The following is a 26,173-nucleotide window of genomic DNA, read 5'->3' on the forward strand; positions in this document are numbered from 1 at the left end:
CCCTGACATCAGCCCTCCGCCTCCCTCCCTGGGCTCTCTGCACACACACACACACACACACACACACACACACACACACACACACACACACACACACACACACACACCCCTCTACCTCTACCTCTGTTCAACAGTTCGAGCATTCCATATTAATGGCTTGCTTTTTGTCCCGGAGCAGATCAGCACAACATGCAAAGGCCGTCAGAAACAGCACTTTGAAAGGGAAGAGGCGCATGTCTCCAGGGCAGCTGAGTTCAAAACAATGAGCAAAGCAGTCACTTGAGGCATTATGAGACAGCTCTGGAGGCCAATTACAGGGCAGAAAGCAATCAAGTGTCTACACTGGGAATAGAGCTCTGGAGCCTCTACACAAAAATCCTTACGTCTCTCGTCAAGGTGGTTTTTCTTCCTGCACTGCAACTGAGGAGTTTCTGTGCACAAAGTGGCTTGGCAGTGTGTATACATCTGCAATTTGAGTGCAAAAAGGCTGCCTTACTGCGCATAAACTTGCCAGTGTAGACAAGCCTTCAGTCTTCCCACTCTGCAATTTTTAAAGGCTAACCTCAATAACTTGGCTTCTTTGTCCTGCATTTTGGGATTTTTACATCCTCCAAATGAAGAATGTTGGAGAAAACTGGCTTCCCCTAGGATGCAGTTACTTTTTGTTCTCCCCAGGTAAGGCCTGCTCACATGTTGATAGTCCTTAACAACAAGTCCTTCCCTTGTCTAGGAAGGGCTTGCTTAAAGACTTGTCAGTAATGGTGGATACACAGATCTAGAGGCAGTCCATAATACAGCAATCATCATAGTAACAAGTTTCTTAATATCAACTAGAAATCATAGATTGTACAGATTACCCAAATCATCAGAGCAACCTTTAAAAGTCTGGTGTTACAAAACAGTATGCACTAATCTAAGGCAAATAGCAAGAGTGTAGTTAAAGATATGTTGTAGAACAATAACTGAGCATTAGCATTTTTCACAGTAAAACCAGACCACATGGAAGGAAATGGGTTCATCTGTTTCAACCATCTGTTAGAGGTCAGAAGACTGATACCGCCAAGAAAACTGTTAGTTCCTCCAGGAGAGATGGCAATGATTGTTTAAGGTCTTAGGGCTTGTCTACACTTACATTTTATAGCACTCTAACTTGTTGGCTAAGGGGTTTGAGTCTGAGCACTTTAAAGTGCTAGTGTAGACAGGCTCCAAGCACTCAGAGCTAATTCCCTCATGGAGGTGGATTACCAGGAGCACTGGGAGAGTTGTCCCAGCGCTCGCATGTGACCACACTCGCACTTCAAAGAGCTGTCGTGGGAGCGTTCCCGCAGCTACACTTTGAAGTTTCCAGTGTAGACATACCCTTAGAGTTACTTTGAACTGAGACATGAAATTCACGAATGTCATGAAATTCCTACAATCAGTGCTGGCCTTCCTTTTGGCATTCAGTTCTTGAGTGGAGTGGAAGAACTCCTGAGCCTTAGAGCTGAGCCAAAGAACTTGTAAGCAGCTTTTCTGTCACTTGTTACTGACAGTTTCATTAGTTCCAATTTTTCACACAGACTCAACTCTCTCGTTGCAAGTCATATCCCAAGGTAGTAGATGGCCTGGGCCATGGATAAGATTTTGGAATTTTATAGAAAAACATCTTAAACTTTTAGGAGGGAAGGGTAATGAAAGGGCTTTGGCCCTCTCAAGGAATTCTTGTTGCATTCAATTAAAAGTAACGTAACCAGGTGCTAGAGGTAATGATAAATTTACAAATGCAAATACTACTACATATACAGATAACCTGAAAAGAATTTTCGATAGGCCAAGTAATATAGGAGCCCTTAAAACTGACAACCTGAACATTGCCTAGGAAGTGTATACGTTAACAGTTCATCTATGTCTCTCTCCCCTTAATTTATTTTATTCATTTTGAATTATACAATGGTGGGTTTTATTATATTCTCTAAACATCTTGTACAGTTCCTAGATAGAGGAGGTAAGAGAAAAGAGCAGAAATAAAAGGAAAGAGGAGCTTTAACAGACCCCCAAAATTAAAAATATATAAATAATTATATTTGTTTTTCTAGCACCTTTCAGACAAAGATCTCAAAGCACTTCCAAACATTCATCTTCACAATGCCCATGAGAAGCAGATAGGAATCCATCTAGATGGGCACTTGTATATATATCATAAAATGTTAATGATTTTTTTAAAGTGGGTAAACAAAGTCAAACAGGTTGAAACCCCAATTCAGCAAAGCCTTAGTATGTTAGAAGCCCAACTGGAAAGAGAACCTTTGAATCCTGAAACCTGTCACAGCAGTTCTCACTCCTTAAAATATGTATGCTACCAATCACACTGGTATTATTTTAAAAATCTTTGTGAGCATTAAAAGCTTTTGCCGCCAAGTTTCATGTAGAACGCACGTTAGCAAGTCAAAAATAAGCAAATTCCCATCAAGAGCCGAGTATATAACCTTTACATTCTATGTATGTTTTTCTTAATCTATATCAATGTGGAGATCTTAATGTTTAAAAATAATTAGTGCCTCATTTACACTAGATTACTACAAATCCTAAATTTCTGTGTAAAGAAGCAATTTTTAAATTGTGGTCACATTATAAAAGAAAGATTACTTAACACTGTATATGCATCATATAAAGAGCAGTTAATATACAACTAAATTGAAATAAAAATTAAAGTTAGTGTTTACTTCTATTTAAAACTGAATTTATAAATATTAAAGCAATAAATTCTCAAAATGTGTTGCTTTGTTTTTAGAAAATGAGTCACAGAATTCATACGTGGTTCTAAGACAAACAACAGAAATAGAACTCAGAGGAACAGGGTTTTAAACTCAAGAGAATTAGTAAGTAGGGTCCAATGGCAAGAAAATCTAAGGGAAAAAGAAGTTCAGGAGCGCTGGCAGTTTCTCAAAGACAATATTTAAGGTACAACAGCAAACTATCCCAATATGAAGGAAAGATAGGAAAAATAGCAAGAGGCCAAAATGGCTCCATCAGGAGCTCTTTAATGACTTGAAAATCAAAAAAATCCTACAAAAAGTGGAAACAAAGACAAATTGCTAAGGAGGGCTATAAAAAGAACAACAGTAGTTTGGCTGCCTATAAATTTCTAAACAAAAGTGTGCAGCATACGTTAACTATGTCTGTTAAAACATCTCAATATGAAGAATTTGACAAGGATTACATTAGTTATTGTGCAATCTGAGTGTGGATAGTTGGTATAAAAACTGTTAGTTTGCAAGACTACAGATGATGTGACATAATATGCTGGGATACTTATTTTATTAAAAAAAAAAAATCAGTCTAGTGACTATCAGTATTAAGGAAAACACATAGCCTGGCTTTTTGCCAATAACCAGCTAGCATTCTATCTTTGCAGTCCTGGATTCTACTACTATCCCAAAAAGTATACTGCTAACTTTTAGGGCTGGATCCTCAAGTGACAAACTGGCATTGCTCTACTGTAGTCAATAAAACTACACCAATTTATACAAGGGATGTCTACACTACCAGTTTTCTTCAAAATTCTTATTGCTGAAGCTCCACCAGTGGAAACAATGCCCGAAGCAACAATGAGGATAGGCCATGAGCGTTTTATTCATTGTGTCCGCTAGACCAGCTCTAAGCAGGGCAAGATGAAATGAGAGTTAAAATGCCCCCCCACTGGCTCTCCCACTGTTGCTATTACTGATGGAGCTATGACACTAGGAAATTTAAAGAAGAATGCTAGTGTGAACACAGCTAGAATGAATATAGCATAGAAAAAAAAAGACCTCAAGAATCTAATTTCACAAAGAAATGACAACACTAAGAAATCCCTGTCCTTTTCCATAGCCAACCTGAGAAAAACAAGTGACAGGTCTGGTCTAACTACAGAGTTAGATTGACCAAGGCAGCTTATGTCGACCTAACTATAGAAGTATCTACACTTAAATTTCGCTCCCCACCAATTTAACTGCCCAGCTACACTGTCTGAACTCCACCTCTATGAGCAGAGTAGAGCCAATGTCAATGTAGTAGGTCAATGCAATGTCAGTGTAGACACTGCATTGCTTATGTTGACTGTTACTGACTTTCAGTAGCCTTCCCACAATATCCCACACTGACAGTACCATTGATACAAGTGCTCCAGGTGAGGATGTGCACGCCAACACAAGGAGCAAGATGTAGACATGCACAAGCTACGTAATTACTGTGGCATCTGTATGCCAATGTAAAGCTGACTTAATTTCATAGTGTAGACAAGCCCACAAAAACAGGTGAGAGCAAGGGAAAGAACTCAAGAGGGAAGACAGAACGGCCCCTCCCCTTCTCCTAACATCCCCTAGAGAACAGTACCTAAGGAGGTCTGAAGAGAGCGATACCGTGTTTGGGGAACTGCTGGTTGGAATGTTAGCTAATGAAAATTCCATGGCAGTTGTAGCAGCTGAAATGAGAGAGAACAGACAGCTCGAGGAAGAAAGCACTGAAGATGAACTCCAGCATCAAGCTTCCTACTTTACTTTCCCAGAGCTAACCCATGAGATGCAGGGTGGAGGGTAAAAGTGTGGTTGGCTGGAAATGATCAAGTTTAAAACATACTTTTTCAAAATGTGACTGAACAATGCATCACATTTATACACTTAAGATTTACACCGCTGCATACACAGTGGCTATTCACCTGTCATATTCTTTTAGGGAGTGTATGGGAAAGGAGACCTATGGCTTCTACAGCAGTGTATCAACAAGATCATACACCAGAATGGTTGCATCTGCTCAACACACACAAACAATATTTGCATAAAAACAAAGTTGCAAATCTAATTAAACTGAAATCTCGTTTCAAGATGGATTTACATTTTAGGGTGATCCAAGTAACAAATAAAAGTGATTTTTTTTAAAATGTGATGAATTTTTACTTAATGTCACTATAATGTTAGTTTTTAAAGAAAATATTTAATTTTCCGGTAAGACTATCAAAATTATATGCTCCTTCAAAATGTGTTTTAAAATACTTTCACCAGTTATTAATTTTTTTAAAGTGCTGATGTATTATTTACTCAGATATACTGTTCCACCACTGCAATAGAAATCACAATATTTATATGTTATTATGTGAATAATATTTTCTTCCATCTGTAATTGATGGATTCATGTTTAACTCATGCTACTCTAATAACTTTACAGTCGTGTCTAACTTTGTCATTTGGCAAGCAGCTGACAGGCCTTTCCTCTTTATGACTCATCTTTGATTCTGCTGATTGGTTCACCACCACCCACTGCTGAATTATAATCAACACAAAATGTTGTTAAATACAAATACGTATATTAAGGGTTCTAATAATACTGATAAAAAGCCAGGGAAACAGATTTGAGTCATTCTATCCTGCTAGTAGAACATGCTTTTCGGGGAACAGGGGAGAGGTTGTGGGTTCTGATGAGAGAATACTCTTTTCCAGAGAGTGTTGTGTCTAAATGTTGTAGACAGAGGTTTTTTTTATATAATGTGTAGAATCCAATATATAATGTTATTCTAACCATTGTTTCAGAAATTTAGTAAGAACCCCTTAAATGCATAGGGCATTCAAACAATTTAACTTGCACTGATGCAGATACTAAAATGGCTGCTGAAACACACATTTCAAAAAGCCTTGGTAGAGTATGAGGCAGTGCTAAGGCTCTAGCTGATGCCACTGGCATCTTGCCGATTAAAATTAGATTACATTATCAAGACACTAGATCTATATTTGGACTGTTTTTTTAAATAAGGGAAATTACTTGACAGCTTTTCAAAATGATAATTACAGCCTTATCTATACTGACTAAGTTATAAAACAGCAACTTATTTTCTTCACTTTCCTTTGGAAAAACTCTACAAGTTTAATCTTCAGCTCTTTGATGTAGCAGGCTGTCTAAAGAAGGACTTTATTTTAAATGCTCTGCAGTGACACTTTTAAAGTTAATATTTGTCCAAGAAGTAAAACTGTATTTGTGATTACAAGCTAGCCTCCGCCACTTCAAGGAAGCCTCTTGACGATTTTGAGAGGAACACCTCCATACACCAACCTGCAGGACTGAAAGGAAAGGAGATGAAATTCCATATTTGAACTTCTAGCAAATATTAATTAGAGAGTTCTTGATATAAGCTCATTTGTTGAGATACCAGAATTGAGTGTGGGGATGGCAGAGGGTACCATTAGATAGCAACAAAGAATCCTGTGGCTATAAGGTGCCACAGGATTCTTTGCTGCTTCTACAGAACCAGAGTAACACGGCTACCCCTCTGATATTAGATAGCAATGTATTTGATAATAATCCCTATAAACAGATACAAGGATAGCTGTTATCTAGTTGTAAGAAATTGTTAAATTATTTGGAAGGGCAATAGAAAAGACTGGAGACTTCTGTAACCATAATGCAACCAATCTCGGTTTACCCTTGCTTCTAGTATACAGCAGGTAGAGCTCTTGAACCTAACCTACAATTATTTTCTTGTAGTGAATATCAGGTACAAACTAGTAATTTCCAAAAGCCAACTTCAACACACACTTTGCCATTTATAATTGGAAGTGTTTAGCCTAAGGGCTTGATTAGGAAGTTACCCATGAATCTGAGTGGATTAAAAAAAATTGATTGAAAATTTTTTTTAATGGGTTTTATTTAAAATCAAATATTTTATTTAAATTAAATATTTTTAATTAAAAAATAAACCTATTAAAACTAATTTTTAAATTAGGACAATCTATATTAAGGCCTAGTTTATAATCAATTAAAAACAATTCAATATTACTTTTTAATCAGTACACATTTTCTGCCAAATTTTAAATACAGTTCACCCACTGAATTGGTGGAAGTCCCTGGCTAAGCACCTGGAGCTAGTGTTTGCTGAAGTGCTAAACTAGCCTTTGACAGCAGCAAGCTCCTTCTGCAGGTGCAGAGAGAATATTTTCTTCATTTCAATCTACTGAACTAGTTCATTTCAAAGACTAGTTCATTCAAAATTGAGAAATCAATTGGGAGTTGAAAAAGCAGGAAGGCTTGTTTTCCTCTCCAAGCTATGAATAAAAATGAGGTGTTAGAGGAGGAGATCTGGCTAATTCTAAAATCCTGAAGGACACAGTGACCAGAAACAATCAGTTCAATTCACGAACTACAGAAAATACATCATTTATTTAATAAATCAGTTACTCTTATATGAAACACATGTTTTGATACTCTACAGGTTAGCAATAGGCACATTCCAAGCCTCAAGCCCACCAAGCTTCAACCTGGAATATAGAGCCACTAGTCCCCTGCACACTCTCAGCATTCACAGATTTGCTCCTTCCAGAGAAACAGTATACCCTAGCTCACCAGGTCTACCATAGATCACCTCTCTGCTTAACATATATAATTTAGGTATGTTTATAGTGAAATCTAGTCTCGGTTTATTTAACAAGGAATAGAGAGATTCAAGTAAAAGCATAGGAAACAAATGGTAACATGTAAAATAAAATCATAATATGCTTTCTAGAGTCTAGACTTAATTAACAAGATACTATCCTGTCTAACCAAGTACTACTCATGTAAATCCCTGAAGCATTTTACAGCAACTTTGGCAGTGAACCTTTTTTCATGAGACAAACATGCTGTCTGTGTCTTCGCAGTGAAAGAGCCAGTGTGTTGCTTGTCATCCCAAAATATACAAAAACAATCCTTTGTCTTTATTCATAAACAGGGATGGACACACACACACACACACACACACACACACCTCTCCCCATTGTTTGTTTCATCCTGTAGATTTCCTTTCTTGTAGATTTCGCAATCTCTTATTTTGCCCACAGCTCATGCAAATAGGCATACATTGTGAGGCAAATGATACGCAAAATGACAAGACAGAGATAGGCGCCTGTTATCTTGGAAATATTCCTTTCAGGTAGGGAGTATGTCACCTCCTGGAGATCTGCCCTACTGCTAAGACCTCAAGAACACAATTTTCAGTATAGATACTTAACTCCTTAAAGATTATCCTTCCATATGTCACAATGACTATGATGACCAGTGGGCTACTGGCTCTCAGTAGAGCCCTCGCATGACACCCTTCAGAGGAGTATCATGCATATATCTGATCCAGGCAATTCCTATAAAGCCTTATGCATTCCTTGTGCCCTTTGTCAACTGGCACCAAGGGATCCTTGGATCACATCCTCCAGTTGTACACTCTCTGGTTTAATCATTTGGAAAAAAAAGAATAAGTAGTTGTACAAAATTTGTATTAAATAAATTGAAGACAAAGAAATGACAGAAAACTTCAAAAAGGTCACATACATACAGGACTATATTGAATAGAACTAAATACTGTGCACTACTGCTCCTAGTAGCTGCTTAATAGCTAAGAACTGTAAATAAATACAAATTTATTTTTTTATTTTTACACTATTCAATATCAAATCATCCAACTTACACTAGTCAAGGAACAAAGCCTCATTTCAGATAGTGTACTCAAATGTTGTTGCTTTATTATATCACTACTTGGCAAAAGCCAACAGGTTTAAACTAGTATTTCATTTTACTTTGAAGGCCTGCTCTTGTAGCCATAGCAATTGAGAATTCAGTCTGTCCTGTATATGTTAACAAAAGCTAATAGAAAATATTAGCAATTTTTAATCACTGCATCTGGAAGAGCCTACTGCTATACCTGTGCTACCCTTTACTTAAATTTTAGGACAAAGCAACTTACTCCGTTTAAGACAGCAGCAAGAACAGATTTGCCTTTTCAAGCAAAAACTTCAGAAGGCAGGTGGAACTAAGCTAGTAGACCAATTTCAAAGGTAAATGCTACTTTTCACCCCTTGCAACCAGTCGTTCTCAAAATATTTGAGGGGTGGCTGGACTTCTTAAAACATCAACTGTTACTTAAGTTAAATACTGAACTCTTTCACAAAGGATTAATTTTTTTTAAAGTGACATTTAAAATTTAAGGTAACATATCAGAATAGCAGTCTGTTCATTTCTGAGCAACTGGGACACATCGTCAGTGGTTGAAGGACTGGCATTAAGCCTCAGCACCTGAGCCACACACATATAACCTAAGAATAATATGTCTCATTGCTTAATTCTTGCCCAGGTACAGTATTTTTTTTAGTGATATTATGAAGATCTCTGGTTCCTACGCAAGCAAGACTCAAGTTCTACACCAAAAGCTGTTAGTGGTTATTGTATAACCAGATAATGGCATAGAGAGTACACTTCTAAAGTCTGCGGATTATACGAAGCTGGGAGAGGTTGCAAGTGCTTTGGAGGATTAGATTAAAATTCAAAATGATCTGGACAAACTGGAGAAATGGTCCAAAGTAAACAGGACAAAATTCAATAAGGACAAAGGAACTTACGAAGGAACAATGGGAAATGACTGCCTAGGAAGGAGTACTGCACAAAGGGATCCGGGGGCCATAGTGGACCACAAGCTAAATACGAGTAAACAGTGTAACACTCTGTTGCAAAACAAGCAAACATCATTTTGGGATGCATTAGCAGGAGTGTTCTAAGCAAGACACGAGAAGTAATTCTTCTGCTCTGCTCCACACTGATTAGGCCCCAACTGGAATAGTTCTGGGTGCCACATTTCAGGGAAGATCTGAACAAATTGGAGAAAGTCCAAAGAAGAGCAACATCAATGATTAAAGGTCTAGAAAACATAACCTCTGAGGGAGTATTGAAAAAATTGGATTTGTTTAGTCTGGAGTCTGAGAGGGGACACGATAACCTTTTCCAAGTACATAAAAGGTTGTTACAAAGAGAAGGGAGAAAAATTGTTCTCTTAACCTCTGAGGATAAAACAAGAAGCACTGGAATAAATTGCCTAGGGAGGTTGTGGAATCTCCATCATTGGAGATTTTAAACTCTAGGGATGGTCTAAATCAGGGGTGGGCAAACTTTTTGGCCTGAGGGCCATATCTAGGAATAGAAATTGTATAGTGGGCCATGAATGCTCACAAAGTTGGGGTTGGGGTGCCGGAGGGGGTGAGGGCTCTGGGAGGGGGCACGGGCTCTGGGGTGTGGGCTAGGGATAAGGAATTTGGGGTGTAGGAGGGTGCTCTGGGATGGGACCGAGAGGTTTAGAGGATCAGGGCTGGGGCAGGGGGTTGGGACATGGAGAGAGGCTCGGGGTGAAGGCTCCAAGCGGCACTTACCTCAAGCGGCTCCCGGAACCAGTGGCATGTTCCTTCTCCGGCTCCTATGCAGAGGCATAGCTAGGTGGCTCTACACACTGCCCCATCTACAGGTACCGCCCCTGCAGCTCCCATTGGAGTGCTGGAGGGGGCCATTGGAGCATGTAGGAGCCAGAGCGGGGCCATGCCGCAGCTTCCGGGAGCTGCGTGGAGCAGACCCCCAACCCTGCACCCTGGCTGGAGCGCCGGAGCGGGGCCGAGCCACGGTGTGTGGCCCCCAATCCAGTGCCCTGGCTGGAGCGCCAGAACGGAGCAAGCCCCAGACCCCATTCTCCAACGGGAGCTTGCAGCCCGGCTTAAAACAGCTCACGGGCTGTAGTTTGCCCACACCTGCTCTAGGCAGCAGACAATTCTCAGAATACCTGTAAGTAACAAATCTGTTGAGTGAGAGGTGCCATTTTTACTTAGTCACTTCCAAAGCAGAAGAGCTCTATAACTGCACATACTATGTTTTGGCCATAGATTTTAATCAAAAGAGGCCAGTGTGTACTTGCTTTGGTCATTTTAGTCCCAACTCCCCCTTGTACCACTGCCCTTTCCACAGAAGCAGCTGCCTTGCTTCTGGCTCTCCCTAGAGGGCTTCATACAAGTCTCACTTCTTAACAACAGTGTTGCCCCTTTCTGGCCCAGTACTGAGTTTTTCCTACATGGGAAACCCCTAGTACAAGGCTGCTCACTGAGATCACAAGGCCTGGAGAGGTGGACCCTGGCACTTCCCTCCTTTTCAGCAGCTGCACTGCAGTACAAAGGAACCACAGAGCTTTAATTTTGGGGAAGCTCCCTGGCCTATGTTATACAGGAGCTCAGACTAGATGATCACAATGGTCCCTTCTGGCCTACAAATCAATAAACCTGCCAGACAAAGGAAATCACTTAAACTTACACAATAATGACTCTTTGGATCAGGAGCAGATTTACCATGAAACAAACCGTGCAGTGGCACAAGGCCCCCCAACGACCGGGGGGGGCTGGGGGGCCAAAATGCAAGACAAATATCTGACAACACAGCAGGGCTCAGGCGGGCAGGCTGCCTGCATGCCGTGGCCAGTGGCCCCATGCCACTCCTGGAAGCGGACAGCTGCTGGCACGTCTCTGCATGCTCCCTGCCCGCTCTGCCTCCCTCCCTATGCACCGCTTTGTTCCCAGAAGTGGCCAGCATGTCCCTGCAGCTCCTGGTGGTACAGGGGGTGTGTCTGCACACTGCCCTCGCCCCAAGTGCAGGCTCCACAGCTCCCATTGGCCAGGAACTGCGGCCAACGGGAGCTGCAGGGGCAGTGCCCGCGGGCAGCAGCTCGCAGCGGGGCCCCCCGCCGCCTAGGATCTGCTGCCGGGGAGGGTGCTGGTCGCTGTGGGAGCCTTGCCATCCAAGGTAAGCACTGCCCCCCTCCTGAACCCCAACCCCCTGCCCCAGCCCAAAGCCTGCACCCCACACCCAAACTTCCTCCCAGAGCCCTCACCCCGCCTCCCATACCCCAACCTCCTGCCCCAGTATAGAGCTTGCACCCAGCACCCAAACTTCCTTCCAGAGCCCACCCCCCCAGCACCCTAACCTCCTGCCCTAATCAAAGTACCTCCGTTTATTTTCATTTACTTCCTATTACTTATAATATAGGAGGAGGGTGAAGAAAAAAAGAAAAATGGGGGGGAGGGGAAAGATGAGAGAATGTTCTTTTTCTTGGCTGGATCCCAAGAGGGATTTCCCCTGAAAATGAAGCTGAGCACAGGGCCCCACTAACTCTAATTCTGCCACTGCTTTGGATGCAATTCCTGTATGGAAACTTCAGCTCTTTCTATACGGAGTTTCATCCTTGGTGCTTATAAATCACATCCTAGGCAAGCCATAACAATTCATTACTTTGGGCTGGACTTCAAAATGGGAAGAGGACTCTGGTGTTAATGCCTGCTTCCTACATTGGGGAGATTTGTTATTTACAAAGCCCAAACACAGGGAGACTGCTTTTGGAACTCGTGAGGCAAGAAGATGGGCAAGTCTAACTTGGGCTCTAATATAGAGTAAGCATATATTTAGTGTGTTAAAAACATCTTTTTATTTTTCTCCAGTAGCACGTTAGCTTTATTTGTTGGGGTACTGTATACACATTGTATTTTCAATTCATCATGTTTATGTTGGCAGGGTTTAATACCTGAAGACAGCAAAACATGAGCCAAGATTTCTGCCACTTACAAAATGAAAAATATTTTTTTTTAAACGATGAAGCTTAGTGCCTCAATAGTCCAAAGCAATCTTACCATCCATGTTTTGGAACATACTTGTAAAATGAGCAATTTTATCTTTAACTGTGAAGCATTAAATATTCACAACCAGTCAAATAATTTGATTAAACAGTTCTAGTTCTCTAAATTTCATGGTATTTCATATTGTGGAAAGCTGTTCAAAGCAACAAGTTAGTTCCATTGCTTTACAACACTGTAACCTATTAGGTCACCTGTTCATGAGGTGCTAATTCCAATAGTACTAAAGTTGGAATAGCTTATAAAAATAAGGCACGAAGGAACCAGCATATTTAACAATACAGTTCTCACAGTATTAGTTATAAAGGGATGGAAGCCATCACCTCTGAAATATGTCAATTAAGATCAATTACACAACTTCCTGTCACAACAAAATTGTTTCTGGTCAACAGAAGTCACATAAACAAAAGAAATCTATCTATGCATATCTTGTAATTTTAAATAAGATTTTCAAAAGACAACTAAATCAGATGTTTTAACAGACTGGCAGACAATTCACAGACAGAAATCTATTGAACAACTCATAGGATGTACTACAATTCCTCTTACTACAAGACCTTTTTTTTTTTTAAGTCATGTAACTGGTAAAGTAAAGACAAAGGCACAAGTTAAAAGTGCTTTTATTTTTTTTTGCCCCAGAAATCAGTATATGGAGAGACTAGAAATGGATTCTATGTTAAAAATCAAGTTTTCAAACAAGATGAAATCTACATAGGTAAGACTTCTCTTCCTCTTTCACTATTGTAAACATGAGATTTTTTTTTTTAAATAATGACATGCTCTGGGGTAATGATGTTCTGATGACTCAGTCTCTAGGTGGTTAAAATAACCTAGAAATACTGAGTCATATAGGCAGCAGCATGTGAGCAAATCATCACACAGGACCCAATCTTTTCTTCCACGTACGTCAACTGGAGTTTTGCTAATGACTTCAATGACATCAATATCAGGTCCAGTAAAAAACAAAAGCAACAACGAAACCAAACTCATGTAGGCAATTGCTAAAATGTGAGGGAAGCCATGTATCATTTGACTGCAGGAAGTTTATGAAGATTATAAAGAAAAACAGCTAGAAATAAATTAAGAAACCAGTGGGTCGTGAACTTCAGTCATGACACCAAACTGACTTACTTTTATATTACACTGTTTAAGTCCACATTTGTTTTTCTCATTGTATGGGTGGATTGTGGTTTTTTTAGGGTAAATTTGCATTATCAAGCATTCTTACCCAATAAATCTTGTTCCTGCTTGACATTTTTATAGCTGTTAACATCTTGGCATTTCTTTTGGCCTAATCCTGCAAATCCTTACTCACATTAGTAAACCCACTGATTTCAACTGACTACTTATTGAATAAGGGTGCACAGGAGCAAGCCCTTTGTTTGTAAATATAGCTTACAGCATTGCATTCTCATTTCCTGTATTAAGTGTTGCTTCACTGAATTCCCAAAGGATGGAGAGTGCTGAAAGAAGCAGGAAATGGTTTATATCACTCTCTTCCAACTATTAGAGGGGTAGTAGCCGTGTTAGTTTGGATCTGTAAAAGCAGCAAAGAGTCTTGTGGCACCTTATAGACTAACAGACGTATTGGAGCATGAGCTTTCGTGGGTGAATATCCACTTTGTCGGATGCATGTCTCTTCCAACTAACAATGCTATTAAGACAATTAATATTTTGTTAAATCCTCCTCCATGAAAAATCAATTTCAATAGCTAAGATGGTCTTTAAAAGGTTTAATTTTTTCTGTACAGAGTAGACAGTTCTAGAGCACTTCATTTAGTTCATTTGTTGAGAGATGCTTCTCAGTTTTGGTTTGAATTAATGTCAACAAATCCAAAGAGGAGTTCACTTCTGCACACAAGACAGCAAAGAGAACTAGTTCTACTTTGGTTTGTCACTAAGGATGCAGCTGAGAGCACTTCAGAACTTACCCTTTTCAGCAAAACCTAGCAGTGAAAAGACAAACTGAAAGGAAATTAAGGAATTAGAATTTAAAAAAAATAAGGGTGCAGATAGGGAGGATAAAGCTTTACTTCTAAATTTTGGAGACCCTCTCTGTCCTCCTTAAAAATGCATTTATTTTGCTTGCAAATATTAAAAATATGCCAGTTAACACTTTTTTTTTTAAGAACCAAAATGTACTGTATGTCCTAAAAAGTTTCTTCCTAAGACACCTCTTAATATATGAAAAAATGCCCAATCCTGCAAACAGATCCACACAGGTGGATCCTTAGCCCACAGAGTCCCACTGACTAAAATGGGATTCCATGCTGGGGTAAAGGTCTGCCTGCACCCATCTCCCTGAGGAATTGGGCCCCAAACTGGCAACTAAGGATCTGATCCTGCAAAAGCTTATTAACAAGTGTCTTTGCTGATGCAAGTAGTGCCACTGACACATTGACTCCAACGGGACTAACAGAATCAACCAGGCTGACCTTAAATTTCAAGATAAAATCCAGATCTTACATTAGAAGAACACAAGTACAGTGTACTTGACATATTGGATCCTCTTATTATAGTCTTTATTTTTCCTGCTGGAAGAGTGACTTAGCAAATTCCAAACTAGACCTCCCAAGGAAAGGAATCATCTATTAAATAATATACATCTCTAAAATATGTTGAGCCCGAGACCACATTCTTTAGAAGTCAGCATGCAGCTTCTTGGTGTTTCCAGCACCCCACAACTGAATGAAGCTCAAATTTGACAAATGACATAATACAAGTGAAATTACAACATTGCAAATAATGGAAAAAATGGTTTTGTCAATTACTTCCAAGAAATCAAATAAGCAAATGCAGAAAGAGTCTAAAGTGTCTTTTCTGAAAGGGTATCATTGAAGCAAACCTAGTATTTTTTTTCTTTTATAGAAATAAGCTTTACATGTATTCATTTAGCCTCCCTGCACATCTGTGAATTAGGGAAGTGTTCTCCCTTCATTTATACATAGGAGAACTGAGGAACAGAGAAGTTAACACCAACATTTTCTAAAACGTTCACTAATTTTAGATGCCTCAAACTTTAATTACCCGGTCTGATACACCTGGGGGCCTGATTTTCAGAGGTGCTAAGTAATCGTAAGTTCCATTTAAGTCGATGAAAGCTGCTGGCCCTCAATGGAAATCAGGATCTACTGATCTCAAGTTAAGCACCCAAAAACTGGGGAACCCAAAAATTAGTGAACAATTCTGAAAATGTTGGCCTATATGACTTGCCCAAAGTCAGAAAGAAAATTCACAGCTGAGTCATGAATACCCTAGTCCTCTATCAGTATTGCATCCCAACACTGGACCATACCTCCTCTCAACAAACATGTCACTCAGTTTGGAAGTATGCTTAAAAGGTCCCAGCCACAAAATACAGATTTTTTTACTCTCCTCCTGTATTTCCTATTATTTCAATAGGAAGCTGGCAATTGCTTGAGTGAGCTCAGAGAAGAGCCACAAAAATAATAAATGGATTGGAAAACAAGCCTTATCGAGAAATACTGTATTGAGCTCCTTGAGTCTATTTCACTCAAAGACAATGTCAAGGGATAATTTGATCACAGTCTAAGTACCCACGGGGTAAAGAAATTTGATAATATAGGGCTCCTCGATCTAGCAGACTAAGATATATAACATGATCTAATGGTTGGAAGTTAAAACTAGACAATTCAAACTCAATTTTTTTAAGAGTGAGGGTACTTATCTATCGAAATAACTTCAAGGGCTGTGGTCAATTTTCCATCACTGAAAATCTTTAAATCAATATTGGATGTTTTTTTAAAAGATATGCTCTAACTCAAACAAGAATTAATTCACGGAAGCCCTGTGGCCTGTGTTATGCAAGAGGTCAAACTAGCTGATCACAATGGTCCCTTCTGGCCTTTGAATCTATGTATACAGTGGTTAAACTGTTATTAAACTATGAGAAATAAACATCCAAGGTCAACAACTCTAGTCTAGGATTATGTTCTACAGCTTTTTGCATGCGCATTTCCAACATTTGGCATGTTTCTCACAGGAGTCAGCTATTTCAGAAAGGCTGGGATTAACAATAAATACAATCCTATTTCATTGCTATGGTAAATTATTATTGGCTAACTTTCTGAACACTGCATATTGAAGTTCAAACAAACAGTCTTCTTGAACCAACCATTAAAAAGAAAAATATAACAGGTCAATCGCTTCTACAAGGATCACAGTTGACAATTAAACAAGTTTACCAAATTTAACCCTAAATAGCTGTATTTCAGAGGTAGGTGATGCATGCCATACAACAAACTTAATAGAAGACAAATTTGGCACCACTCTAATAGAAACTTAACTTACCAGTATATATCAAAACAAAAAAACAAGTCTTTAATTTGCAAATAATGAAGGATAAAATCAGAAAATATGCAACAAACAATTCTTCCCAGAAATAAAGAATGAAAAATAAATTGCTGCTCTTCTGCCCACAATATAATTTTAGTTAAATCAGGGATAGTATAATCTGTCTTTAGTTTCTGAACAAGTTATAAACTGGGGAGCTATTTAAAGAAAAACAGAGTGCTCAGGTCTCCACATTTATACAATTAAATTGCTCTTCTTTTCAGGCACAGAATCAACAGTGGTCCTTCATATCCTCCTTTCAGTACAGCACAGGTCCTATTCCACATTGAAGTAGGCACCATTTGAACATGTTATCGCAATTGCAGAAGTACATATATGTCAAAAGTAATGCAGTTTTCCTTTTAACTACCACAAGTAATAGAAGTGTTCTGTGTGTATCCTTGCGTGCACACACACACACTTGCATAGAGTGTTATCACAAATTAATTCAAACTAACAATATTAAAACCCAGCCCAATCTAACAACATTCTAAACCAGGGATGGACAACCTGCGGCTCCAGAGCCACATGCGGCTCTTCTAAAGTTACTATGCGGCAACGACTCCGGGGCTGGAGTTAAAGGCACCAACTTTCCAATGTGGGGATGCTCACTGCTCAACACCTGACTCTGCCACAGGCCCTGCCCCCATTCCACCTCCTCCCCCTCTCACCCAGAGCCTCATGCATGCCACAAAACAGCTGAACAGGAGATGCCTGATCAGGAGATGCGAGGAGGGAGAGGGAGGTGCTGATCAGCGGGGCTTCCAGTGTGCAGGAAGCACTGGCAGCAGGGTGGGGGAGCTGATTGCAGGAGGACTGCTGACATATTATTGTGGCTCTTTGGCAAGGTACACTGGTAAACTCTGGCTCCTTCTCAGGCTCAGGTTGGCCACCCCTCTGATATACCTAAAATTGGAATTTATATGTAACGATAAATTTTCAAAAGCAGCTATCTGACTTGGGATTTTGGCTTCTTATCTAAAGAATACTGTGCATCTATTTATATAATACTATTAATACACTAAACTGGATATCTACAAGATACAGAATTTGTCAACTATTAAGACATCCAGAATCATATACTATCACTATCCTATATGGACAGGGTCTACTAGTAACAAAATGGAACTTTCTAAGCTGCAGAACTAGTTTATGGAACCAGCTGTGTCCCAAAAGCATTGTTTCCAATATTGTGACATGTCATAAGTACAACACACATTTTCTTTAAAATGTACTTGGGACTTTAAAAAGTTAATAAAAAAAAACTACTAGTCGGACAACTCACTTTTTAATTAAAACAGCATAATCTTTCATATTCAGCTAAGTTAGCAAATAAATACCATAGATAACTTAGACTGGTTTCAGATTGCAAAGTCCAATTAATACATTAGTTTTCTAATAATATTCAGAAACAGCAAAATAATTTAGTCTCATACTTTTTAGAAACCATATACACTACTACAAATCAAAATCAGACCATAGAACACCTAGCACTGCTAATTCATATGCTACAAAAACTCATGGCAGCAGGAAAACCGTATTTTATATGATCTACAAAAAACAGAACATTATTCAGAAGATTACATAAAACAAATATGCATCAGTTCTTTGAAGAGCAACTGTGGAATACATCAACAAAGAGTCCTGTGGCACCTTAAAGACTAACAGATGTATTGGAGCATAAGCTTTCGCATGCGTCTGACGAAGTGGGCATTCACCCACGAAAGCTTATGCTCCAATACATCTGTTAGTCTTTAAGGTGCCACAGGACTCTTTGTTGCTTTTTACAGATCCAGATTAACACGGCTACCCCTCTGATACTGTGGAATACATGTGGCCTATCTATTAGTGGTACTCTTGTTTTATAAAGTGGAACACACACACATGCACCACTAGAAGAGAATAAATGAATTTATCCCACTGCAATCAAACTGACTAGAAAAGACACCTTCTATATTTGGCCATTATCAGGTGTATAAACCGACTATCCTATACACAGAAAACAAGCAATACTTCTAGGCAAATATACATAACCACAGCTGAGGTAGAGTTCCACTGAGCAACTAAGTCTTGTGTCTGATCTTTTCGTAATGCAGGTCATTGAATCAAATACTAAGGCTATGTCTACACTTAAAGTACTGCAGCTGCACCACTGCAGTGCTTCCTGTCTAAACTAAGGTTTAGGTCACCTTAAGTATGTCTCTCTCGGGATCTGAACACCCCTGAGTAGCGTAGCTGGGTTGACCTAAGTCTCAGGTGTAGGCCAGACCTAAGAACATAGTCATTTTCCTTCCTGCTTGAATGCTGAGTACTGTATAGAAAAATACAGGACAAAACACAAAGTTGAATGACATTCAGATCTCTAGAGTTTGGTTCCGTAAGGACTTTTTCAAGGGCGCTGAGCAGTCACAACTGTCACTAAAGTCAACAGGAGCTGCAGGAGCTCAGCAACTCTGAAAAGCAAAGGCCCAGGTTTTTCTGCTTGCACAGCTGTGAAATTAAATTGACCATCTAAGGTACTTCAGCCCCTAAACATTTATTTCTTTGTTTTACAAAACCTAATATGAACAGAAACGTGTCCATGCCACTGCTTTGAAATTTAAATGAAAAATTTGCTTTGATTTAAAAACACTCCCCATAATGTTCCCAACTAAACCATGTCACTATTGGCCATATCAGGACTCAGGAGAACCAAAGCGAAAGAAGACACATAAGTGAAACTGACCAATCTATCACCCCTGTTTAGGCAGCGTAAAATGCCCATGTCCACATTATAAATAGCGATACACATTTTAATTCTTCCAGCTATTATTAGTAACCCAGGTTAGGAAGCTGCGGTTGTGGGTATCCGGCGGCGGGGGGTGTTTAAACGAGGTGCTGTTGGGTTTTGTAACTCGGGGTGTCTCTTCTGATCTGCGGGTTACAAACCACCCGGGCACTGGGCCCCTGGCCTGACGTGGGCAGTGGAGACGATACCGCAGCGTGTGGGGGCAAGTGAAATAACACAAAGAGCGGGTGGAAAAAAACTTTTCCCTGGAAAACTTTGTGACGCCGGAAACGCCTTTCCCCTCCTGCCTGGCCCAGGAGCGCTGGCCCGTGGGTGGGTCTAGGGCCCAAGCGAGGCACAATCACCCGGGCCGGGGGTGACTCCTGGAGCCCCCGGGCCTGGCGGTTACACGGGGAGGGCGGCAGAGCCCAGCCCCGAGATGCCGGGGGCTCATCCCCACAACGCCCCGGGGGCTGCTCTCCGCCCCAGCCCCTTTCTCCCGGGGCCTGGCCCGGGGGCAGAGAAACACCAGCCTCCCCCCGCCCAACCGCGGGTCTCCTGGGACTCACCCCGAGAGGGGGGCGCCCGACCCCGCTCCGCTCCCCGCGGCTCCGGGCACGAAGCCCGCTGGGGGCGGGGGGGTCGGAGCGCCGGGCCCCGCGGCGGCCCCTTACCTTGGTGGCCATGGCGCTGCTGGCGCGGGGCTCCCGCCGCGCGTCTCCCCTGCCCCGCTGCTACTGGGCCGCGGCGGCTGCTCCGAGCCGCCCAGTCACAAGTCCCGCCACCGCCCCCTCCGGCTGCCGGGGCGGTTCGGCTGCTCAGCAGAAACCCGCCGCGCTGGGCCGGCGGGAGCTAATGTAGCACCCGGGCAGCGGCCAGGCTGTGTCCCGGCCCCTCCCCGCTCCCGCTCTTCCCTTCCCTTCCCTTCCCGCTGGCTCCTCTCCTCGTGCTCTCTCCCCCGTCTCGTCCCTTCGCCGGTCCGCCCCCCGCTTCGTCCTCCGTCCCCTCCCCACACACACGCTGTTGTTTGCACTGTTTTAGCCCCTTGTTTCTTTGTGAAGCTAGATTATCGGAATCAGAAAGCCGGGGAGCCGCATTCTGATCACTTGCATAGGTGTAAATTCGGAGTTACTCCGGATTTACACCGGCACAACTGATGACAGCATCTGGCCCTGAATGTTCAGACTTACTTCAGCTCTCCTCACACGTTTGCTGGAAGACTTGGTCCTTTGAGTGATTAACATTCTTAGGCAGTTTGTACAATCTCTCTAGCCATTAAAATCTCGCTCTTTTTTTGGGGAGAGGGGGAAGAAGGGGTCCTCCTCATTCAACTTCTTTTTGCTTCAGCCCTTAATGTACTGGAGGGATCTCCACTGGTAGATTCACTTGACACCGCCGGTATATTTACCTTCCTACCAAAAAAATACCACTAATGCAAAAGCGAATGCATTTTTAATCAACCATTCCCACTGCCAAATATTTCTTTAAAATGCAAATAAAATAACATTTTACTGTCTGGGTTTTTTTGGGCTGAGGCGGGTTGCTTTTTCTATGAAAGTCAATATCTTCCATTCAGTCTTGGAACAGTAATTTCAGAAAACTGGGCCACAAGGAAATGAATCAACTATCACATCAAGTTTCCTCTACTACTGTCTTTTGATGTGTAATTCATTTGTGATGTGTGCGTCATCTGGGCCTCAGCAAGCTGATTGGTCTTTTACGTGAAACTGTAATACTATCAGGCCCATTGTACTAGACATTATATGATTATTATTATTTCTTCTTCTTATTATTATTACTATTTATTTGTACTACCTTAGTGCCCAGAGGTACATCTACATAGCCCACAGCAGTGAGCCTCCCAGCCCAGGTCCACAGACTTGGGGTTGCAGCAAGCCCATTAAAAATAGCTGTGTAGATGTTGGGGCTGCATTTCTGGCTCTGAAGCCTAGGGAGGGAGGTGAGCTTCAGAACCCAAGCCACAGTGTCCATACAGCTATTTTGAGGGTGGTAGCATGAGCCGTAGGGTGACCAGATGTCCCAGTTTTATAGGGACAGTCCCGATTTTGGGGTCTTTTTCTTATATGGGATCCTATTACCCCCCACCCCCTGTCCTGATTTTTCACACTTGCTGTCTGGTCTCCCTAGTGAGCCCAAGTCTGTTGACCCAGGTTGGGAGGCTCCCTGCCACAGGCTGTGTAGATATACCCCCAGTATATCAGTCATGGACTAGGATCCCATTGTGCTAGGTGCTGTACAAATAAAGAACAAAAAGACTGTAAGCTCTTTGGGGCAGGGACTAAGACCTGGTCTACACATAAAATTTAGGTCAACCTAGCTACGTTGCTTGGGTGCGGAAAATTCAAGTCCCTGAGAGACATAGTTAAGCAGACATAAGCCCTGGTACAGATACCACTAGGTCAAGAGAAGAATTCTTCTGTCAACCTAGCTACTGTCTCTCAGAGCAATGGATTTACTGCAGTGATGGAAAATCCCCGTCCATCGCTGTAGCAAGTGTCTACGGCACTATAGTGGTGTAGCTGCAATTGTGCCACTATAGCATTTTTTGTGTAAACGTACCCTAAGTATAAGACAAGAGACCACAGATAGATACAGACAGAAGCAGGAGGACAAGAAAACAAAGAGACAATACTGATCAACATCATGGCTTGTGGTCTCACCATACAGACTTATAGTAAAAGACAATTCTTATCCCAATCAATTTACAGTCTTGGGTAAAAGGAGAAAACAAATGGAGGGGGACAGAATACAGTGGCTGTAATACAAACATATTTTGCATAGACTATGTGCATAGTTTGCAAATATAGCTGTTTGAGGGTATAATTTCTTTGGGTTTTGATCAGTAGCACCTTCAATCCCAGTTTTTTAAAAAGTAGTGTAATTGTACAAATTGTCAATGAGTCAAACATTATTATTCCTAAAATTCATGTCTAATATTGTGAAGCAACATAATGCCTTACATGCATATTTCCATATCTGAAGTGCTTACAAGCTTCTTTTACTATTGGTAACTCTTTCCACTGAACCAGGCAACTGTAACAAAACAGAAAAACAGCATACCCACAAGTCTTGTAACTTGAAAATGAAGTTGCAACTTTCCCCACCTTTTATGTAGAACAAGTGAAATAGCTGGGGGGGTTTCTAGCTATCATCTTGAACAAGAGCAATAAAGAATATATGTGGCTGCTGCAGAGCTGAAAAGCAGCTGTTTAGCAACAACCACACCATTTTTTACTGTAACAAAGGTCAGAACTGGTTAATTTGAAAAATATTCAAACTCCATTTTGATTCAGTTTTTAAATTAGTTTTACACCCCAAACAGATGTGCTATGGTGTGTTTATGCTAGTTGTTTCATTCTTTACACCATGTCTTGAGAGTGAACCTCTCATACACACACCTTTCCTCCTAACACTTCAGTCTTTCTCCACTTTGTTCTCAACATCTTGCCTTCTGAAAACTACCAGGAAGGGCTTCATAAGGACTGATGGCCACTTAAACAACATTTGTCTATCTTAGATATAGAAACAAAGTAATGATTTGCCAGGCCTCTCTACACATCTAAAATCTCTGATCTTCTAGACAATGTTCCTCCACAAGCTGATCTTAACAAGTTATACTGGAGAAGTTTACAGGTGGATAGGTTTTCAGGGTTTTTTGCCCCCCATGGGAAAGGAGTATTTTGAGAAATTGGTGTTGATTGGTCTTCCATTTCCAGCCTAACTGCCATGTAGACAGAGACCTTTATGTGAGGAACATCCTTACAGCTGCTTATTTTTACATCCTTATAGCTGATTTTTCTTCTGTGCAGGCCAGATCACATTTCTCTTCCTAGCTGAAACCTTCATTATAAGCTAACACAAAAGCCTTAGCACAAACATACTGCCAGTGGGAGACACCTAAAATTATTTCTAAAACCTTTTGCATAGGTGAGTTTTCTGCTGCCTAGTAGAGCGCTGAGGACTCTGGCCCTAGTTCATAAAATGACAACCATATTCTTAACTTTAAACGTATGAGTAATCTCACTGACTTCAATGGGACTGTTCATGTGCCTAAATACTTTGCTGGATAAGGGCCAAAGTACTCCGCACTTTGCAGAATCAAGCTCATATTTTCTATTTGATATATATGGCTTTAGCTACTCAACACCTAATTTGTACTGCCAAAGTAGCGTGACCAGATGTTAAGGGGAAAATATCTGGACCGCCGGGGGGGGCTTTTTTTTTCTTTTTTTTTTACACTCACCTGTCCAGGAGTTCGTCGGCAATTCGGTGGAGAGCCCTTCAGTTGCAGATGGTCTTTCATGGTATTTTGGCAGGGGGATAATAAATCTTGCCGCCAAAGATAGAAGCACCCACCGCCGAAATACCGCTCAAGACCAGCCGCGACTGAAGGACTCTCCACCGAATTGCCGCCGAAGAGCAGGAAACAAAATATTGGGACAAATGGTGTCTTGACCTTACTCTGGTCAGGAAGCGGGACAAACGCCTCAAAATTGGGACAGTCCCTATTTTATCAGGACATCTGATCACCCTATTCCAAAGCCCCATGCCTCAAACTGAGATATCAATATACAATTTAGAATGAAAAATCTCCTCTCCATAAAAACTGTTAAGCAAGCACATATGTTGGATTTTGTTATTTCCCCCTGCTATGACTTTTCCTAGTAAATATGTACTCTTGTGATTGAGTTTATTGAACTAAATTTTCCAGGGATATAAATGGTCACTTCAGTAGAATCCAGTGAAGAAATGAACAATTTAACTAGAAAGGGATGAATTAATTAAACGAAGACCCTGTTGTCAAACACATACTGTTCAAAATATTTATATTTTAGATTAATTGTGGCCACCCATTGTGATGGGAAAGGAGGCAAAGAGCATTCCTCAAATCTTTCTCATTCCTGCTCAGATGCTGAGTGGTGTAGAAGCAGCAGTGATCTGTATGCTCTTGTATGACTATGCTCTGTATAACCTGTAGGTTCAAAAGGTCTGTTACACTTCCCCTGCCCCCATTTTTGTCTCCTTTCCCTCTTTGAATACCTGCGAAGTGGCTTTCTCCCTCCTCTTCCCTCCTGGAATGTTTGTGGGATGAATGGGCTGCTTGAGTAGCATTTGCTTCAAGGACACTAAGTAATGCTGAGAGAAAATATTCTACAGTCAAAAAAGAAACACTTGCTTGTGTCGGGGCTACTGAAAAATGGAGAACTTAAGTGTGGGGGCCGCACGTTCAAGTTGCGCACAGACCACAGCCCGTTGACAATGTTGCTCACCACGAAAGGGCTGGGAAGAGCAGGATATAGTATTGCTAGATGGTCTGCAAGACTACTCTCTTTCAATTATGAAAACTTGAAAAGTGCCGCCCCAAGCACATGCTTGGAACGCTGGTGCCTAGAGCCGGCCCTGCATGAAGCTCTAAGACAGCATTCCTTTCAGTATCAGTTTATTTATTTTGGCACTATCGCATCTCATGCTGAAACAAGTGTTTTCATATTCAGTGCAAACTATTGTTCATGTGACTTTGCCAAAGACGTGGACGCATTTTTACTGTCTTACTCCACACCTCACAGCAATGAGGATGGATCAGATCACACGTGTATTGTCAAAGTGCTAGGGCCAGCTAACCTTGAAATCCCATAAGACGTCAAGTCCAGACTTCTTTAGGTCCTAACAGCTGGTCTAGATAGAACTTTCCCCTTATAAATTTTTCATTCTGGGGATTTATCTCCGAGGAAACAATTCTGAGAAGAGCTTTGTTTGTAATTTCTTTGCTTCTTTCCTCAGCCCATTAACTCCTTGTGATTGTTAATTGATCACAATGAGATGTCCAGCACCTCGGTCATTAGTACTTAATTATTTAGCTCCATGTTGGAGTACTACATAGTAATTTTTCCATCTCGGTCCTCTTTCATTTGTTTTTTCACTTTCTTCCTCTGGCCAAAGTGAGGATATTGGATCTAACTCACTTTATTATATACTTGGCCAGCATACATATTTTGTGTTGATTGTGAATGTACTGTATGTTCCCATTTTCTTTATGGTGTAGACAAAATATATTGTGCTTTGACTACTTTTGCACTCTCATTGGTAGAAAGCCAACAGTTTTGGTTGGTCACTTTGAACAGGGCTGTGAACAGTCTGTGGTTTATTTTCAGTTTTACCAGTTGTGGAGGAAGGAGTCTGCCAGCTGCAATGAACTGTAATGTCAAGAAGATACCATCCCAAGAGCATCAGTTACTGTAAACTACATCAAGTGGCTGGGTATTCTGATCCATTGCAAAATTTCTGTTGACTTCACTATGCCAAGGTTTTCATCTGAGGTGTTTGTCAGTGCCTGCACTCCAACGTACCATTAACGAATTGTACAAAATATATTGTACCAGTTAGTTGCAAGCTTTCTTGGAATAACAGGAAGATAGCAGAGGGCTCTGGATTTTTTTCTTGGTATGTAACCACAAATGTAGAAATCATTCCACTATCTTCTAGTACTTATGGGGCTACCTCCATTAAGGAGGAATCTTATTGGCAGGATATGAGATTCAGGCCATGTTTATGTTACAGCAATACATCTACA

The 26,173-nt window shown here is 41.0% G+C and overlaps 1 protein-coding gene and 1 long non-coding RNA gene across 5 annotated transcripts in view; one reads left to right on the forward strand and one right to left on the reverse strand.

Moving 5' to 3' along the window:
* Positions 1-26,173, reverse strand: part of LOC120400663 (palmitoyltransferase ZDHHC14) — a 326,414-nt gene that overhangs the window by 73,796 nt on the left and 226,445 nt on the right. The gene's annotated exons all lie outside the window — the stretch shown is intronic.
* LOC120400668 lies at positions 7,805-25,933 on the forward strand. The gene is made up of 4 exons (XR_005595958.1): positions 7,805-7,912; positions 8,702-8,807; positions 13,101-13,176; positions 25,755-25,933. It is a non-coding gene; the product is annotated as an uncharacterized LOC120400668 (long non-coding RNA).

This window comes from Mauremys reevesii, linkage group 3 (genome assembly GCF_016161935.1).
Source record: "Mauremys reevesii isolate NIE-2019 linkage group 3, ASM1616193v1, whole genome shotgun sequence".
In the NCBI taxonomy this organism is placed as follows: domain Eukaryota; kingdom Metazoa; phylum Chordata; order Testudines; family Geoemydidae; genus Mauremys; species Mauremys reevesii.